Raw genomic sequence first — 20,125 nt, 5'->3', positions numbered from 1 at the left:
CATAAAAAAGTTAAGTTTTCCTTTGAATTTGGCATTGGAAAAGCTGATGTGAATTGTAAATTTTTTTTTTTTTTAATGAAGTCACAGAGAGAGAGAGAGAGAGAGAGAGAGAGAGAGAGAAAGAGGCAGAGACACAGGCAGAGGGAGAAGCAGGCTCCATGCACCGGGAGCCCGATGTGGGATTCGATCCTGGGTCTCCAGGATCACGCCCCGGGCCAAAGGCAGGCGTCAAAACGCTACGCCACCCAGGGATCCCGAATTGTAAAAATTAAGGATATTTCTAGTTGGCCCTTCTTCTACTCCTGATTTCACTGTTAAGCTGTCTTATCTTTTTAGTCAGATCGCAGACACCAGAGGTCAAGGGACCATGTCCGATTTCTCCTTTGTAACACCTCACTGCCAATAACAATGCATGTGCCTGGTATTTACTCAGTTAAGTACTGATGTTATTTGTTGCCTGGTAATGGAAGAGGTTAAACTGGTAAATGTAAACATAAAAAGAAAAATTTTGTAGTACAGATAGTTTTTTTTTTTTTTTTTTTTTTTTTTTTGGTGGGCCTAATAATTTCTGAGGACCTAAAAAGCTAATGAAAAGCATCTTGGGCAATGACAAAAAGGATATTCATGAGGCCAAGAGTTAGAAACAGACATGAGAATGACAGACACAAGAGTTAACACCCTGAAATGAGTGCTGATCTTCAAAGTGGGGGGACCATATGCTTTCTTCAGTGATTGCGCCATTGCTCAAAACAGTATGGAAATTTCCATGCTGGGAATTTTTTTCAGTCAGATTGCCATGTTTAGGAGAATCGCCCTCATTACTTACACTCACGCAATGCGGTTACTTGTGTTTCTTTTTTCTTTCCTGTAAGCTTCTGAATTATCAGAGAATAGGATACTTGGTACAGGTGACATTGGCACTCTGCCAATTACTGTATAATTGGAGTTAGAGATGGGCCTACCTAAGAGGAAGGAAGATGGACATCTAGGGCTGAGATTGATGTTATTGTGGGTGCTTTCAGGGGTGTTATTGCATCCTTAAAACAACCGTTGAAGATAGGTTGTTTAAGGCACTTTGCTCAAGAATTAGGGTGCATTCAGGAACATACACGTCCTGGATCCTGGACGAGTCCAGATGGGCTGTGCAAAGTCTGAAGCTTCTGATAGATATCCCTATGGCTGGGGGTCACCTGGCACTTGGCTCACTGCTGCCTGGAAGGACCTCTGGCGACCCAGCAAAACCACCATGGCTTCTTAGGAGAGCAAGAAGTGCTAATGAGTGGCAGTAGTGGTTGCTAGCTTTGGCTGAGGTTCTGACTCACTTTCAGTGCCAGGGCTAAACGTGTTCACCTGGATAGGGCCAGGCTGTCCCAAGGCCACTCTCTTCATCCAGGAGCTAAGGACCCATGCTTTCCCTTTCTCAACCCTGCGGTTTTCTTGTGCTCCCCTAGGTTGGTCTCAGGTCTTCCTGAGCTCTTGTTTTAAGAATAAATGTCATGGGTGACCTCTTCAGAGCTTTGCTTTCTGATTTAATAAAAAAAGAAAAAGAAAAAGACAGGTTTTGGCTGTTTTAAAATTTTATTTTATTTTTTATTATTTTTTAAAGATTTTAGTTATGAGAGAGAGAGAGAGAGAGAGAGAGAGAGGCAGAGACACAGGCAGAGGGAAAAACAGGCTCCATGCAGAGCCTGATATAGGACTCAATCCTGGGTCTCCAGGATCATGCCTTGGGCTGAAGGCGGTGCCAAACCACTGAGCCACCCGGGCTGCCCTAAAATTTTGTTTTAAAAACAATTGTACTGGGGCCCCTGGGTGGCTCAGTTGGTTTAGTGTTGGACTCTTGATTTTGACTCAGGTCATGATCTCAGGGTCCTGGGATGGAACCTTGAGTTGGGCTTCATGCCGGGTGTGCAGCTTGCTTAAGATTCTCTCTCTCCCTCTCCCTCTGTCTCGCTGGCCACCCCTCTCTACAAACAAACAATCATACATGTTTAGGTCAATTGGAAAAAGTTTAATGTGGAAACGTAGAGATCATGTACTCATTAAAATGTATTATAAGACATTGTTACAGTGTAAGGCTATTTTTAGATCTAGAAGACCACACTGAGGGTCTCTGGATGGTGGAAATGTAAAAATTTTAGTTATTCTTACATGTCTATTTTTCAACGTGCAGATATTCTTTCTATATGAATAAAATATTATTTAAAAATGATTCCAGTAATATTTTTATTGTGATAAAAAACAAAATTTACATTTTTCTTTTTTTTTTAGATTATTTATTTATTTATTTTAGATAGAGAGCATGGCTCTCTAAATATCGAAGGGGAAGAGGGAAAGAGAAACTCTAAGCAGACTCTGTACTGAGTTTGGAGCCCTACACAGGGCTCTGTCTCACAACCTTGAGATTATGACCTGAGCAGATACCAAGAGTCGGACGCTTTACTGACTGAGCCACCCAGGCACTCCATTAATATGGTTTTAAATAATCAGTTTAGGAGATCAAAAGCTGTTTATTTTTCTCTATAATTCTATTACTGATCATCATTTTACCTGAGGTAATGGATGCCTTTGACTGAAAAGGGGAGCGTCATCCACACTGAGTCAGGGAAAGGAAAATAGGAAAGAGAGAAAAGACAAGCCATAGATAAAATGTTAGTATTCAGAATTTGTAAAAATTCCTACAAATGTGTCAGGAGAAGATGCACAGTAGAAAATAAGCAAAAACTTGAGCAGACACTTAATAACAGAGAAAATCCAAATGGCCAATAAATGAAACCATGCTCAACTGAAGAATATCAGGGAGATAGGTGCAAGTTTTCACTACAATAAGACACAATCATGCACCCACCAGAATGGCTAAAGTCTGCGTTTCGGGATGCAAAAAGAGCAACACAAACTCATCCCAGAGCTGATGGGACTGAAAAGTGCTACAACCTTTTGGAAAATAGTTTACTATTCTTTTATAAAGTCAAAAATAAGCATATCCCAGGACCCCGCAGTTTCTTTCCTGAGTATATGCTCTAGAAAAAAGCACACACCTGTGCACTGGGGTATAACAATGTTCATGACAGCATTGCTCATAACAGCAATTTAACATTCTCCAAACTAGAAATACCCGAAAGCCCAACTGCAATAAATGGGCATAAATAAATGGGCAAATAAATTGTGGCACATTCGTTTGATGGAATACAGGGCTACAGCCACCCATGTTAAGGATGAAACCCACGAACATGATGTTTAGTGGAAAAAGCTAAGTTCAAAAGATTCCATATGATGGCTTCCATTTGTGTAAAGTTTAAGTTAGGCAAAAGATACACTATATTTTTGGGGAAGCATGGAGATAGTGAGTGTACGGCACAAATCAAGAATTCAGCACCACAGGATAAATGTGGAGGGTTATGGGTGGCGAGGAGTGTGTGGGGCAGGAGACTTCTGGAGCGAGGGTACTCTCCTATCTTTTGACTTCAGTGGTGACTACTTCAGAGTTAAAAAAATTATTTCCAAATTATTACAAATTTATGGGAAGATGTAAAGAGAGTACAGAAGGCCCTGAAGACCCTTTACCAAGCTTTCTTCTAATAGTTGCAACTTAAATAATTATAGCACAAATTGATGTTGGCACAATGTATGTAGACAGTTCTGTAGCATTCTATCACATGTGTAGTTTCCAGTGTCCACCTCTGCCAACACCATCCAGAACTGATCTGTCACCACAAAGATCTTCCTTGTTCTGTCTCTTCCTGGTCATCACCCTCTCCCTACCCTGGCCAGCCGGCCCCCGCCACCGTCCATCCCCGACAAACAAGCATCTATTTTCCTTCTGTAAAACTTCATAGTTTTTGAGAGTGTTACATAGATGGAATTGTACAATATATGATATTTTTGAGATTGGCTTTTTTTCAATCAGCATAATGCTCTTGGGATCCACCCAGATTGGTTTTATTATTAGTAGAAATAGAAATTAGAAGAACAATTATTGGTAGAAATTGTTCCTTTTTGTTGCTCTGTAATATTTCACTTTATGGATCTATCATTGTTTGGTCAGCCAGTCACCTGTTCCAGGATACTTTGGTTGTTTCTGAATTTGTGCTATTATGTATAAAATTGCTATAAACATTTGTGTACAGGCTTTTGTGGGGACATGTTTTTCCCCTCTCTCAAATAATGCTCAGGCGTGCAATTGCTGGCTTGTGTGATGATCATATGTTTTAGTTTTATAGGGAACTACCAAAGTGTTTTCCAAAGTGGCTGCACCATTTTACATTCCCACAGCGAAGTATGGGAATCCAGTTTCTCTGCATCCTTGCCAGCATTTGGTATTGCTGTTATTTTTAATTTGAGCTGTTTTGATAGGGCATGTAGTGATAGATCATCATGGTCCTAGTTTGCATGGTCTTTAGTGGCTGGTCATGTTGAACATCACTGGAGCAGGGCAACGTTCTTTCTTCTAACTTGGGTATTGGAGACTTTAGAATTGCATATCTCCTGGACATACAGCTCTGTGATGGCTTCATATTTCACAATGCTATAATTAATGAAAGAAGAAAGGAAGAGCAGTGAGTTTAATGTTTTGAGATATCGGTTCCCTACATCCATTTTAAAATATAGCAACCACGAATAAGGCACTGAAGTAGCCTGGCTAGTGGCAGATAGAGTAGGGAGTCGGGCGTGCTTGGGTGTGAAGCCTTATTTTCACTTGGCTGTAGCACCTACTGTGTGAAATAGGCTTCCAAAAAAAAAAAAAAAAAAAAAAGCAAACCTCTTTCCAAAGGAGATTGACTCAGAGTAGTTCAAACACAGAAAAAACAAAAAACAAAACAAAACAAAAAAACCATCCATGACACATAGGCATGGCATAGGAGTTTTATAGGAGTTTTATGTGCTACAAAGGGGAGTCTTCATATCAGAATAATTTGAGTGAAAACAAGAAGCCCTGACGCGCATTTCCAGGAAGTTGGGAAGGGCTTTGAAGGAGTGGCAGTGTAAGAGTCCTTTAAAAGGCTCTTGCGGTGCAACAGAGGAGGGATGGGGCAGGAAAGTGTTACCTGTCATTATAAACACTTCGCTACTATGTCTTACTTTTTTTTTTTTCTAAAGATTTTATTTATTTATTAGAGAGAGAGAGACAGGGAGATAGTGAAGGAGACAGCGAGAGAGAGAGAGAGAGAGAGAGAGAGAGAGAGAGAGAATGGAGCAGGGAGGAGAGGGAGAAGCAGGCTCCCCACTGAGCAGGGAGCCCAATGCAGGGCTCCATCCCAGGACTCTGGGATCATGACATGAGCCGAAGGCAGACGTTTAACCAACCGAGTCACCCAGGTGCCCCACTATTTCTTACTTTGATTAGAAAAGAAAAAGACAGGGACGCCGGGGTGGCTCAGCAGTTGAGTATCTGCTTTCGGCTCAGGGCATGATCCCGGGATTGAGTCTTGCATCTGGCTCCCCAGAGGGAGCCTGCTTCTGTCTCTGCCTGTGTCTCTGCCTCTCTCTGTGTGTCTCTCATGAGTAAATAAATAAAATCTTTTAAAAAAGGAAAGAAAAAGACAGAAAAGAAAGAAAATATTTGGCAGAGAATCTTGTACTTGTTTTCTAGGGCTGCCATCGCAGAGTACCACTGACAGTGCAGACTGGGTGCCTCAAATGACAGAAATGTATCATCTTATAGTTCTGGAAACTAGAAATCCAAGATCAGAAAAAGTAGAATTCCTCTATTTGAGAAAGCTGATGGAGCAAAAGAAAAGCTTCAGGAGTTACTTTTCTTAGTTATCAGGAAATTCAGGCATTCAGGGATAGTAGTTCTTTATCCCAGTTTCTTGGAATCTGCAGAGTGTGCTGCAAATGGTCGTTCCTGCTCCTGCACAGTATAATATTGTTCTCTCGATCTCTTCACCTACTATCTTTGACATAGATATTATTTACTGAAATGAAACAGCACTGTTGTAAGCACTTTCCATGTGTTAACCCTTTGACTCAACACAAAACCCAGTGAAATAGGAGCCAATATTCCCAGTTTACAGATGAGGACACAAAGGCATCAAGAAGGTGACTTTCTCCTTGTGTCAGAGCTAATTACTTTCAAGTTAGGCTGTGAACACAGGTAGTCTCTTTCCAGAGCCTGTGTTCCTACGTGCTCTGCTGTAGTATCTCTTAGATAATGAATACCACAATCGTTATAACAAGGTTTCACCTAAATGTCAGCAAGGTCCTTTTTGCAGTTTCTTGGCATATGGTATGAATCTTCTTTCCAGCTTTATTGAGATATAACTGGTATATAATGTTGGATAAGCTTAAGGTGTGCAGCTTGATGATTTGATAGACACAACATATCGTGAAGTGATTACCATAGTAAGGTTAGTTAATGGATCCATCAGCTCACATGGTTAACATTTTATTTCTTGTGGTTAAAACATTTAAGATCTGCTCCTGGCAAGCTTCAAGTATACAATATGGTATTGTTAACTGTAGTCACCATGCTGTACATTATTACATCCCTGGAAGTTATTCATTTTTTCAATAAATTAATTTTTATTGGTGTTCAATTTACCAACATACAGAATAACACCCAGTGCTCATTCCGTCAAGTGTCCCCCTCAGTGCCCGTCACCCACTCACCCCCACCACCCGCCCTCCTCCCCTTCCACCACCCCTAGTTCGTTTCCCAGAGTTAGCAGTCTTTACGTTCTGTCTCCCTTTCTGATATTTTCCACACATTTCTTCTCCCTTCCCTTATATTCCCTTTCACTATTATTTATATTCCCCAAATGAATGAGAACATATAATGTTTGTCCTTCTCCGACTGACTTACTTCACTCAGCATAATACCCTCCAGTTCCATCCACGTTGAAGCAAATGGTGGGTATTTGTCGTTTCTAATGGCTGAGGGAATATTCCATTGTATACATAAACCACATCTTCTTTATCCATTCATCTTTCGATGGACACCGAGGCTCCTTCCACAGTTTGGCTATTGTGGACATTGCTGCTAGAAACATCGGGGTGCAGGTGTCCCGGGGTTTCATTGCATCTGAATCTTTGGGGTAAATCCCCAATAGTGCAATTGCTAGGTCATAGGGTAGCTCTATTTTTAACTCTTTGAGGAACCTCCACACAGTTTTCCAGAGTGGCTGCACCAGTTCACATTCCCACCAACAGTGCAGGAGGGTTCCCTTTTCTTCGCATCCTCTCCAACATTTGTGGTTTCCTGCCTTGTTAATTTTCCCCATTCTCACTGGTGTGAGGTGGTATCTCATTGTGGTTTTGATTTGTATTTCCCTGATGGCAAGTGATGCAGAGCATTTTCTCATGTGCATGTTGGCCATGTCTATGTCTTCCTCTGTGAGATTTCTGTTCATGTCTTTTGCCCATTTCATGATTGGATTGTTTGTTTCTTTGGTGTTGAGTTTAAGAAGTTCTTTATAGATCTTGGAAACTAGCCCTTTATCTGATACGTCATTTGCAAATATTTTCTCCCATTCTGTAGGTTGTCTTTTAGTTTTGTTGACTGTATCCTTTGCTGTACAAAAGCTTCTTATCTTGATGAAGTCCCAATAGTTCATTTTTTGCTTTTGTTTCTTTTGCCTTTGTGGATGTATCTTGCAAGAAGTTACTGTGGCTGAGTTCAAAAAGGGTGTTGCCTGTGTTCTCCTCTAGGATTTTGATGGAATCTTGTCTCACATTTAGATCTTTCATCCATTTTGAGTTTATCTTTGTGTATGGTGCAAGAGAGTGGTCTAGTTTCATTCTTCTGCATGTGGATGTCCAATTTTCCCAGCGCCATTTATTGAAGAGACTGTCTTTCTTCCAATGGATAGTCTTTCCTCCTTTATCGAATATTAGTTGACCATAAAGTTCAGGGTCCACTTCTGGGTTCTCTATTCTGTTCCATTGATCTATGTGTCTGTTTTTGTGCCAGTACCACACTGTCTTGATGACCACAGCTTTGTAGTACAACCTGAAATCTGGCATTGTGATGCCCCCAGATATGGTTTTCTTTTTTAAAATTCCCCTGGCTATTCGGGGTCTTTTCTGATTCCACACAAATCTTAAAATAATTTGTTCTAACTCTCTGAAGACAGTCCATGGTATTTTGATAGGGATTGCATTAAACGTGTAAATTGCCCTGGGTAACATTGACATTTTCACAATATTAATTCTGCCAATCCATGAGCATGGAATATTTTTCCATCTCTTTGTGTCTTCCTCAATTTCTTTCAGAAGTGTTCTATAGTTTTTAGGGTAGAGATCCTTTACCTCTTTGGTGAGGTTTATTCCTAGGTATCTTATGCTTTTGGGTGCAATTGTAAATGGGATTGACTCCTTAATTTCTCTTTCTTCAGTCTCATTGTTAGTGTATAGAAATGCCATTGATTTCTGGGCATTGATTTTGTATCCTGCCACACTACCAAATTGCTGTATGAGTTCTAGCAATCTTGGGGTGGAGGCTTTTGGGTTTTCTATGTAGAGTATCATGTCATTGGCGAAGAGGGAGAGTTTGACTTCTTCTTTGCCAATTTGAATGCCTTTAATGTCTTTTTGTTGTCTGATTGCTGAGGCTAGGACTTCCAGTACTATGTTGAATAGCAGTGGTGAGAGTGGACATCCCTGTCTTGTTCCTGATCTTAGGGGAAAGGCTCCCAGTGCTTCCCCATTGAGAATGATATTTGCTGTGAGCTTTTCGTAGATGGCTTTTAAGATGTCGAGGAATGTTCCCTCTATCCCTACACTCTGAAGAGTTTTGATCAGGAATGGATGCTGTATTTTGTCAAATGCTTTCTCTGCATCTAATGAGAGGATCATATGGTTCTTGGTTTTTCTCTTGCTGATATGATGAATCACATGGATTGTTTTACGAGTGTTGAACCAGCCTCGTGTCCCGGGGATAAATCCTACTTGGTCATGGTGAATAATTTTCTTAATGTGCTGTTGGATCCTATTGGCTAGTATCTTGTTGAGAATTTTTGCATCCATGTTCATCAGGGATATTGGTCTGTAATTCTCCTTTTTGGTGGGGTCTTTGGTTTTGGAATTAAGGTGATGCTGGCCTCATAGAACGAATTTCGAAGTACTCCATCTCTTTCTATCTTTCCAAACAGCTTTAGGAGAATAGGTATGGTTTCTTCTTTAAACGTTTGATAGAATTCCCCTGGGAAGCCATCTGGCCCTGGACTCTTGTGTCTTGGGAGGTTTTTGATGACTGCTTCAATATCCTCCCTGGTTATTGGCCTGTTCAGGTTTTCTATTTCCTCCTGTTCCAGTTTTGGTAGTTTGTGGCTTTCCAGGAATGCGTCCATTTCTTCTAGATTGCCTAATTTATTGGCGTATAAGCTGTTCATAATATGTTTTTAAAATCGTTTGTATTTCCTTGGTGTTGGTAGTGATCTCTCCTTTCTCATTCATGATTTTATTAATTTGAGTCTTCTCTCTCTTCTTTTTAATACGGTTGGCTAATGGTTTATCTATCTTATTAATTCTTTCAAAGAACCAACTCCTGGTTCTGTTGATCTGTTCCACAGTTCTTCTGGTCTCGATTTTGTTGAGTTCTGCTCGAATTTTAATTAACTCTCTTCTTCTGCTGGGCATAGGGTCCATCTGCTGTTTTTTCTCTAGCTTCTTTATGTGTAAGGTTAGCTTTTGTATTTGAGTTCTTTCCAGTTTTTGGATGGATGCTTGTATTGCGATGTATTTCCCCCTTAGGACTGCTTTTGCTGCATCCCAAAGATTTTGAACAGTTGTATCTTCATTCTCATTAGTTTCCATGAATCTTTTTAATTATTCCTTAATTTCCTGGTTGACCCTTTCATCTTTTAGCAGGATGGATGGTCCTTAACCTCCACGTGTTTGAGGTCCTTCCAAACTTCTTGTTGTGATTTAGTTCTAATTTCAAGGCATTATGGTCTGAGAATATGCAGAGGATGATCCCAATCTTTTGGTATCAGTTCAGACCCGATTTGTGACCCAGTATGTGGTCTATTCTGGAGAAAGTTCCATGTGCACTTGAGAAGAATGTGTATTCAGTTGAGTTTGGATGTAAAGTTCTGTAGATATCTGTGAAATCCATCTGGTCCAGTGTATCATTTAAAGCTCTCGTTTCTTTGGAGATGTTGTGCTTAGAAGACCTATCGAGTATAGAAAGAGCTAGATTGAAGTCACCAAGTATAAGTGTATTATTATCTAAGTATTTCTTTGCTTTGGTTATTAATTGGTTTAAATATTTGGCAGCTCCCACATTCGGGGCATATATATTGAGGATTGTTAAGTCCTCTTGTTGGATAAATCCTTCAAGTATGATATAGTGTCCCTCTTCATCTCTCACTACAGTCTTCGGGGTAAATTTTAGTTTATCTGATATAAGGATGGTTACCCCTGCTTTCTTTTGAGGACCATTTGAATGGTAAATGGTTCTCCAACCTTTTATTTTCAGGTTGTAGGTGTCCTAAAATGAGTCTCTTGTAGACAGCAAATAGATGGGTCCTGCTTTTTTATACAGTCTGAAACCCTGTGCCTTTTGATGGGGTCATTAAGCCCGTTCACGTTCAGAGTTACTATTGACAGATATGAGTTTAGTGTCATCATGATATCTATTCAGTCCTTGTTTTTGTCGATTGTTCCACTGAACTTCTTCTTAAAGGGGAATTTTAAGAGTCCCCCTTAAAATTTCTTGCAGAGCTGGTTTGGAGGTCACATATTCTTTTAGTTGCTGCCTGTCTTGGAAGCTCTTTATCTCTTCTTCCATTTTGAATGAGAGCCTTGCTGGATAAAGTATTCTTGGTTGCATGTTCTTCTCATTGAGGACCCTGAATATATCCTGCCAGCCCTTTCTGGCCTGCCAGGTCTCTGTGGAGAGGTCTGCTGTTACCCTAATATTCCTCCCCATAAAAGTCAGGGATTTCTTGTCTCTTGCTGCTTTAAGGATCTTCTCTTTATCTTTGGAATTTGCAAGCTTCACTATTAAATGTCGAGGTGACGAACGGTTTTTATTGATTTTAGGGGGGATCTCTCTATTTCCTGGATCTGAATGCCTGTTTCCCTTCCCAGATTAGGAAAGTTTTCAGCTAGGATTTGTTCAAATACATATTCTGGCCCTCTGTCCCTTTCGGCGCCCTCAGGAACACCAATTAAACGTAGGTTTTTCTTCCTCAGGCCGTCGTTTATTTCCCTTAATCTGTCTTCATGGTCTTTTAAACGTCTGTCTCTTTTTTCCTCAGTTTCCCTCTTTGCCATCAACTTGTCTTCTATGTCACTCACTTGTTCTTCCACCTCGTTAACCCTCGTCGTTAGGACTTCTAGCTTGGATTGCATCTCTTTCAATTGATTTTTAATTTCTGCCTGATTGGATCTAAATTCTGCAGTCATGAAGTCTCTTGAGTCCTTTATGCTTTTTTCTAGAGCCACCAGTAGCTGTATATTAGTGCTTCTGAATTGGCTTTCTGACATTGAATTGTAATCCAGATTTTATAACTCTGTGGGAGAGAGGACTGTTTCTGATTCTTTCTTTTGAGGTGAGGTTTTCCTTCTAGTCATTTTGCTCAGTGCAGAGTGGCCAAAAACAAGTTGTATTGGGAAAAGGAGAAAAAGAGAGAGAGAAGGAAAGAAAAGAGAAAAAGAAAAAAGAAAAAAGGAAGAAAAAAAGGAAAAAAGAAGAAAAAGAGAAAGAAAAAGAAAGGTGAAAAAAAGGGTGGGGGAAGCAATCAGAAATCAAAAAGAAAAAAAAAGAAAAAAAAACACGGGGGAGTATCTTCTGATTCTGTATACTTTAAGTCCCTTGACTTCCCCTGGACCTTGTCCGTCTAGCTGGTCTTCTGGGGGAGGGGCCTGTTGTGCTGATTTTCAGGTGTGAGCACTTGGGGGAGCTGCTCTGCCCCTGCCTGGTGTAGGGCTCAGTGGGGTTGTTCACCCCGTGAGGCTCCTGGAGGAACAACCGCAGTGGTGGGGCCAGCTCTGGAGCCCTGGAGTCAGCCCCCGCAGTAACTCCGGAGCTCTCCGTCCGCAGGGCCTGGAGGCTCCGGGGCGGGGCCGCTGATCTGCTCAGCTCCCGGGCAGGAGCGTCCTCGCTGTCCTGGGCCCTCCCGGCCTCTGCCTGTCCCGGGGGAGGCCGGATCCTGGGCTGTGTCCCGGCGCCCTGTGCTCCGGGGCCTGCGCTGTTGGATTCGCGCTCCCGTTGGCGCAGCCCCCTCCGCGGAGCCGCCCCCGAGCCCCCCGAGCTGCTCCCGCCCCGCAGCCCCCTCCGCGGAGCCGCCCCCGAGCCCCCCGAGCTGCTCCGGGTCCCGCCGTGCGCGCTGCAGCCCTTAGGGAGCTCGGCCGCGGGGTGTGGGGCTCTCCCGGGGCGCAGGTGTCTGTTAGTGTCCCCGGGAGCCCGAGGGCATCCCCGCCCTCCTGGGTCCTGCTCTAACTCCCCGCGAGCCCCTTTCCGCCCGGGAAGGTTAGTGCAGCTCCTGCTTCTCAGGACGGGGCTCTCCTGTCCTGGGGACACTCGCCCCGGCCTCAGCCCGGCTCCTCGCGGGGCCCCTCCCCCTTGGAGGCCTTTTGTTTCTTTCTTTCTTTTTTCCGTCTTCCTACCTTGATAGAAGCGCGAACTCTTCTCACTGTAGCGTTCCAGCTGTTCTCTCTTTAAATCTCAGGCCGAATTCGTAGATTTTCAGGATGATTTGAAGGTTATCTAGGTAATTTGGTGGGGACAGGTGACCTGGGGACCCTACTCTTCTGCCATCTTGCCCCTCCCTCAAGTTATTCATCTTGTAACTGGAAGTTCATATCCTTTGATTGACATCTCATTCCCTCTACCTCTCAGCCCCCTGGCACCACCTTTGTACTTTCTGTGTATTTGACTGTTAAAAATTCCACATGTAAGTGAGATCGTACAGTATTTGTCTTTCTTGAATGAGTGTTATTTATCCTTTATTCCCCTTCTAATATCCCTATTCTTCTTTTGACTTATTGTTTGCAAGGCAGACGTATTTGGGAACCACAAAGTTAAAAATGATAATATTCATCTAGAAATTGTATAAACCAGTCATGTTAGCCAGTGGTTGGCATTTTTCTGTTGCTAGATTGATAAACAGTCCCAAAGACACAATTTTCTTGAAGAGAACACACAATTTTCTTTTTTTAAAAATCTTAAAATTTATTTATCTATGTTTAAATGGGGCTCCATGCCCAGTGTAGAGCCCAATACAGGGCTTGAACTCACAACTGTGAGATCAAGACCTGAGCTGAGATCAAGAGTCAGATGCTTAACTAACTGAGCACCCAGGCACCTGAAGAATATACAATTTTCAACAATGCTGCAGTATTTCACTTGATCTGAGGTGAGGCCATCTCTGGACACACACAGCAATGTGAGCACAGAGTCATCAATACGATTTGCTTCAATCTCTGAATTCTGATATAATCCTGAATTTGGGGAAAAAAAATGCTGCCTCTAATTTTATCTTTGGGAAGCGAGATGTTTTTTGCAGGTCATGGCCAGACTTTGGTAGTATTGAGTCAAGATTTATTGAAAGTTAAACTGAGAATGCCTTCTGGAGACAGAGACTGTAAGGTCAGGGACTTGATCCTTCCCTACTTCCCTGTTGCTGTTTCACAAGTGCTGGTAATACACACAGATTGCCCAGGGCTGAGATAGAACAGTTTCTATTCGTGGCAGAGCAAGCAGCTTGAGCATCAGCACATTTGCTTTGGTTCTCTTTGCCTGTAAGTCCTGGGGTCAATGTGGTGTGGCTCAGATGAATATTTTCCATGCAATGGGTGTCAGATGCAGCTGAGAAGCACAGAGCATAGGGAACCCACTACTCTTTTTTTTTTTTTTTTACAAAAGGATTATATTTACTTATTTGAGAGAGAGAGAGTGGGGGGAGAAGTATGGGGGGGAGAGAATCTCAAGCAGACTTAGCACTGAGTGTGGAGCTGGATATGGCCGCTTGATACCCTGACCCTGAGATCATTACCTGAGCCAAAATCAAGAGTTGGATGCTTAACCAAGTGAGCCACTCGAGCATCCTTCCCCCCTTAAACAAATATTTTATTTATTAACTTACTATTCTTAGAGGAAGCAGCAACCAAGCCTGCTCGTTGTCCCCAGGGAGATATTACCTCATCTCTTAAGGTTAATAGCTGAATAGACCATCCTGCCCCAGAGAAAGATCAGACAATGATGAAAAAACTTTCAGTAAATGCTGAATGTGTGCAAAGCAACTGTTTGTGGAGACTGGAAAAACTGAGAGGAAGCTCCTCTGGTAATCTGGGTAAGTGGCAGGTGGCGTTATGTAGCGGTGCCACAATTTGTGAAACTATGATAACTATGGAAGTTGGAACTATGATGTCTATGATAACTTGGAAGATGGGACACACTGCTAATAAACTTTTGGATTTGGCTAAAGAAATCACCAGGCAGGATGTTGAAGTGTCAGTTTGTTGGTCCTAAATGCATATGATAAGGTATAAGAAGACACAGATGAAGTCAAATTGCAACTATTTAGTTTGCAAGCATAATTTAGAGAAAATATAAAAGATCCAACAGCTGCTGGCCTGGAAAATAAACTCATTTATTTCCCCCACTGTCCATAGGCAATTAAAGATTCTCAAAATGAAATGAGGACTGGGGCCAAGGTCCAAATTAAGTGTGTGGCTGTAATGTCATACTCTGAAGGCAGTGCCAGATAGACTCAGTAGACAGCATTGTCCCACTACTGCCTGACTTAGGACCCCACATAGAAAGAGACTTGTCTCTCACGGAATTATAAATGTGACTTTTGCCCCATTGAGTAGACCTGTATCAGAATCACAGGAAATCCACAACATTTTAAAGAGAATGTTGCTGGCAGAAACATTGCCAGTTTAGTCTAAAGGGGACAGAGACAGTCAAAACTGGCTCCCAACTCTCTATAGGTAGGCATCAGACTGAAAAAGCTACTCAGCTACAAAATGGGCCATTTTTGATGGAAAAGAGAATTCATTTCAGACGGCCAAGCCAAGACAGCAGGGTGTAGAACTAAGAGTCTCTGAGAGAAATGGACTGGATGCTTCTATACCCAGGGAGCAGCAATGGACCCTAATCAAGAAATATTCCCTACTTCTTGTGCCTGTATTTCAGAATGGCCATGGAACAATGACTTCGATGCCTCTCCAATTTCTCCTCCTGATTCAGAGTATCTACTATGGTTATTCTGCTTTACTAATATTTTTGGGCTGTGTATGGGGGGGGGGGCAGAAACTTGCTTTTTAAATTGATGTAGTTATCAGACTGAGAGAAGTGCACCTGAGGATAAGTACCCAGGGAGCCTCATTTGGACCTGATACAGATGGTGAGATCTTGGTGAGGATGATGCCACAGTTGGATGAGACATGTGGAGTTCCTGGGGTGGGATGAATGTGTTTTGCATAGGGGAGGAAACTAAATAATGCATTCAGGTAGAAGATGATAGTAGCTTGGAAAAATGAGCGTAATATTTTACTGGCCTTCCCATGAAGAAGTGGGGTTTATTGTTCTGCTCTTGAATGGAGATTGGCCTCATCATGGACTTTGACTTATGTGATGCAGCAGAAGTGAGGGCATATGGCTTCCTAGCCTAGGGCCTGGGAGATATTACAGCTTCAGCTCTTGTCTTTTTGGAATGTTGCCTTATGTGAAAAGCCCAAGTTTGCCTGCTGAAGATTTATGGCTCAGCCAAGACCTAAGTGAGGACATTTTATCCCATCTGACCCGAGTAGGGCCACTGAATAACTACAGCCACATGAATGACCCTTGCAAAAAACCTGATTGGCCTAGCCTTTGAAATTACAGGCCTACAGTATCATGAATGATAGCCAGATAGTTGTTTTAAGCCATTGCATTCTGGTATAGTTTGTTACAGTCCCAAAGTAATTGATATATAAGTTCTTGATGCAAATTCACCATGGGCATAAGATCTTTCCAGAAGAGCCTTGTACTTGATACAACTACTTTGGAATACTGAAGTTGTGTCTACTAAAAGCTGGGCATATATAGCTTATTATTCAGCAGCTCTGCTCTCGGGTATACACAACAGAAATGTGCATATATATTCACCAAAAGACATGTAAAATAACGTATATTGGCAGCATCTTTGTACTCCCAAACTGGTAACATCCAAGTTCGCATCAATGGATAAATCAGTTGTGATATATTTACACAACAGAACGCTATACAGAAAGAAAATGAAAAAACTAGTTCTATAAACAAACACACGGATAAATGGATAAATCTCAAACATAATGCTAAGTGAAAAAGCTCAACCCAAAGCACATTGTATGATCAGCAGTTTAGGATATTGGAGACCTCTGTGGTGAAAGAGACAGTACTGGCTGGAAAGTGGCCCATGCAGGGCTTCTGGGGGCCAGACATGCTGTTTCTTGATATGGGTGGGAATAACAAATATGTGTTCATTTTGTGATGATTCATCGAGCTGTAAACTTATGACTTAGTGCACTTATCTGTGTGTATAATTCAGTAAGAACAGTTTCTTTTGTTTAAAAAAAAGGATCTCAGATTGATAAAGGAATTGGAGAAAGGGAGAAATTATTATTTTCTTATGTAAAACCTAGGACTTCTTGATTCATACATTTCAATGTCTTCAGGGGAGAATCTGGTTTTGTTTTGTCAAATATTCTCTGTGATAGTTATGATCACTCTTTCATGAGTGTTTTCTCTCTATATCTAAATCCTGTGTTTATCTTGAAATGTTTATCAAGTACGATTAACATCCTTTAATATAAAATCTGACCTAGAGTAATCAACAGCATTACACATCTTGTCAGGTTACTGACCACAAAGGTGAAGCAAGAATCTTTGGCATTTTTGGGGGGCAAAAGGAGGGAGAACTTGAGCTCCCGAGACGGGGAAAGATCAGGCTGGCCTCTGATTGTTCTATATCCTATGTATATATAAAGTTTATATATGTTATGCATCTCAGGAGAAGAAAACATGTTTTCTATGGATGATGTATAAAATTGTCTTGTGGCCAGTATAGAAGTACTGCGAGGAAGGAGGAAAGAGGAGGTCTAGCAACAGGCTGGGGTCTGATTATGAAACACAGGGCATATGCAAGCAAGGTTTTGCACTTTATGCAATAATTAAAAAAAATCCCTCTGTGTTTTATAAAGAAAATGAGATATCTGTGTTTAAAATGGCACAGTAGGAAAGTTTTCCGCCAGTCTCCTCTCTAAAAATATCTGAAAATAAAAATAAACAGAGAAAAAAACCCTCCATGTTTGAATAGATGAGGAGACAGCTGTAATGCTGAAGCACAAGATGTGAGATAGGATGGCCAGATTCAGGGAAGGTAAAATACGGGCTTGGGTGTCAAGAGATGGGGCGCCCGGAGCACAAAGCTCCCAGAATGTTAGCAGGGCAAAACCAACTACGGTTAATTTGGAACAAAGGGAAACGCACAGACCCATCATATTTGCCAGAAGCAGTTTACCCATAAGGAGGAGTAGAGCGAGACTCTATTATGAGTAGCACAGAAGCTACCAGTCTGGATTGCGGAAAAGTAGACACCAAAAAATCCAACCCCAAACAGAAAACAAATGACAACAAAACAAAAAACAAGCAAAACACCTCGCTTGCATGAAATCCTGTGTCAGAGGACCCTAACTGTAAACCAGATACTCTAGAAATTTCATCCCTCTTTTATGAAATTTCTGTAATTGGTGTAAGAGGAACTGATTATCTAACAATGACTAATACCAAACATCAGTAATCTGTAATTTGCAACCTATAACAAATTGTAACCGTATAATCATAATTATACAAGGATCCTGAAAGAAGAGTGAGGAACGAGGGCAACCAATTGGGAGACGAAAAAGTACTCATCAGAAAAGTATTACCTCAGAGTAGTTGAAGATTGTGGCCAAACATGAGCACCATTATATAACTAAAAATCACAGCGAATTCATGCTCCATTCGATGGTGTCTATTAAACAAGAGCTCAGAGAAGAAATATACAAAATTCAGGAAAAATATAGCAGGGCAACAGAAGGAGATGAAACAAACTAACAGATTTCAGAGAAGAAGAGGAAAATAAATTTTTACTATTATAGAAATAAAAGCTTCATTAAAGTAGCTCAAAGGAGCATATGGATAACACTGAGAAAAGCAAACAAAATGTAATACAAATGAGCAAACTAACGAAGGCTAGAAAGAAACTGAGAGCAATGGGAAGACAAAGCATCCTAACATAATGCATAAGTGGTTATGTAAAAAAGAGAATTGAATTCAGGAGACTGGAAAAATATTTATTAAATATTTTATTTATTTATTTGAGAGAGAGAGAAAAAATGAACAGGGGAAGGAGGAGCAGAGGGAGAGGGAGAAGCAGACTCCCTGCTGAGCAGGGAGCCTGCCGTGGGGCTCGATCCCAGGACCCCGGGGATCATGACCTGAGCGGAAGGCAGATGCTTAACCAACTGGGCCACCCAGGTGACTCTGGAAAAATATTTAAAGGTATGTTTAGAAACATTTCCAAGAGTAAAAGAGGATTTGAATATTCAGTTGTCCCAGAAAAGAAACAAACATTCCAGGTATTTATTTAGTAGTAGTAAAAGAAGACTTGACTCTGTGGTTTGAAAAGACCTGTTTATCTAAAATTATTTGACATAGACTAATCAACAGCAATACACACCCTGGTAGGGTTACTGGTCTGCAAAGATGAAGCAAGAATCTTTGGCATGTTTTGGGTGAGGGATGGGAGGACTTACGCCACCTGTAAAGGAGAAAAGATCAGAATGGCCTCTGTTCTGCAGAACATTTGGTGTTAGAAGACAATGGAGCTTTGTTCACAAAAGCCCTAGAGAAAGAGTGACTCAAGCATTTTTTTCCTAGTCACAATTTTTAAGTATATGAACAACATACAAATCTTTTGAATAATCAAGAATATAGGAACTCTAGCTTCGGTGAACTTTTCTTGAAGAAACTACTATAGAACAAACCTCAGCCCAATGAAAGCTCAATGGAAAAATAGTGTGAATGTGAATCCTACTCAGAGGATTAAGACTAATACAGAACTCATGTAATGATTGAAGAGTGAAAAATACATACTATAAACTCTGACAGTGTAGAAATGACACAACTATCAAAATTTGGGAGGATGAGTAGTAAGAAGATTGGAGGTAATCTCAATACTGTAATTGCAACGCTTGATGTTAGAGGTACAAGAAATCAGTGAAATCTAACATGTCAACACATGTAAAATATATTTAAAGAATGTAAGGATAAACAGCAAGAACAATTTTCAATTAACAAAAATAAGGCAATGGTGGCGATGTGGAAGAAAAAAGAAGTATATTTTATTATTGCTTACAATAGGAGTAACTGACACTATCTATTAAAATTTCTTTTTGAGATTTTATTTACTTATTTGAGAGAAAGACAGAGAGAGAAAGAGAGAGAGCACGAGCAGGAGGGGGGGCAGAGGGAGAGGGATACGCAGGCTCCCCGCTGAGCAAGAAGCTCAATGTGGGGCTTGATCCCAGGACCCTGAGATCATGACCTGAGCCAAAGGCAGATGTTTAACTGACTGAGCCACCCAGGCACCCTGATTGACACTGTCTAAAAACAAATGATTGAATAAACTGTATGGAATTATAGCTATAAAGAATTCTATAACAATAATTACCTCTAGGAGTAAGAAATGAGTGTTGGGAGATGGCAGAAGGAGACATTTTTTTACTGTACACTCTTTTATATCTTTTGAATTTTGTGCTATTTTCATTTCTTAGCTAATAAAAAAGAATAGAAAAATACAAAATAATTAGAAAAGCAAAATTATAGTTATGAATGTGCCCATTAGAACAAAAACATGACATTTTCCAACTATTAAAAAAACATACTAAAACTAAAGAAATAGGGGATCCCTGGGTGGCGCAGTGGTTTGGCGCCTGCCTTTGGCCCAGGGCGCGATCCTGGAGATCTGGGATCGAATCCCACATCAGGCTCCCGGTGCATGGAGCCTGCTTCTCCCTCTGCCTGTGTCTCTGCCTCTCTCTCTCTCTCTCTGTGACTATCATAAATAAATAAAATTAAAAAAAAAATAAAACTAAAGAAATAGCCCATAGTATAAGGGTATTTTTAAAGGCAATGAAAATATTAGTAATATAACAAAATAGGCAGACAGAA

The 20,125-nt window shown here is 41.1% G+C and overlaps 1 long non-coding RNA gene across 1 annotated transcript in view; it reads left to right on the top strand.

The window, feature by feature from the left end:
• The window catches only part of LOC111091693, an 84,836-nt gene that overhangs the window by 4,697 nt on the left and 60,014 nt on the right, over positions 1-20,125 (top strand). The gene's annotated exons all lie outside the window — the stretch shown is intronic.

Source organism: Canis lupus, chromosome 22 (genome assembly GCF_011100685.1).
Source record: "Canis lupus familiaris isolate Mischka breed German Shepherd chromosome 22, alternate assembly UU_Cfam_GSD_1.0, whole genome shotgun sequence".
NCBI classification, from domain to species: domain Eukaryota; kingdom Metazoa; phylum Chordata; class Mammalia; order Carnivora; family Canidae; genus Canis; species Canis lupus.
Note: the sequence above shows the minus strand (reverse complement) of the source record. Positions and strands in the feature narration are given on the sequence as shown.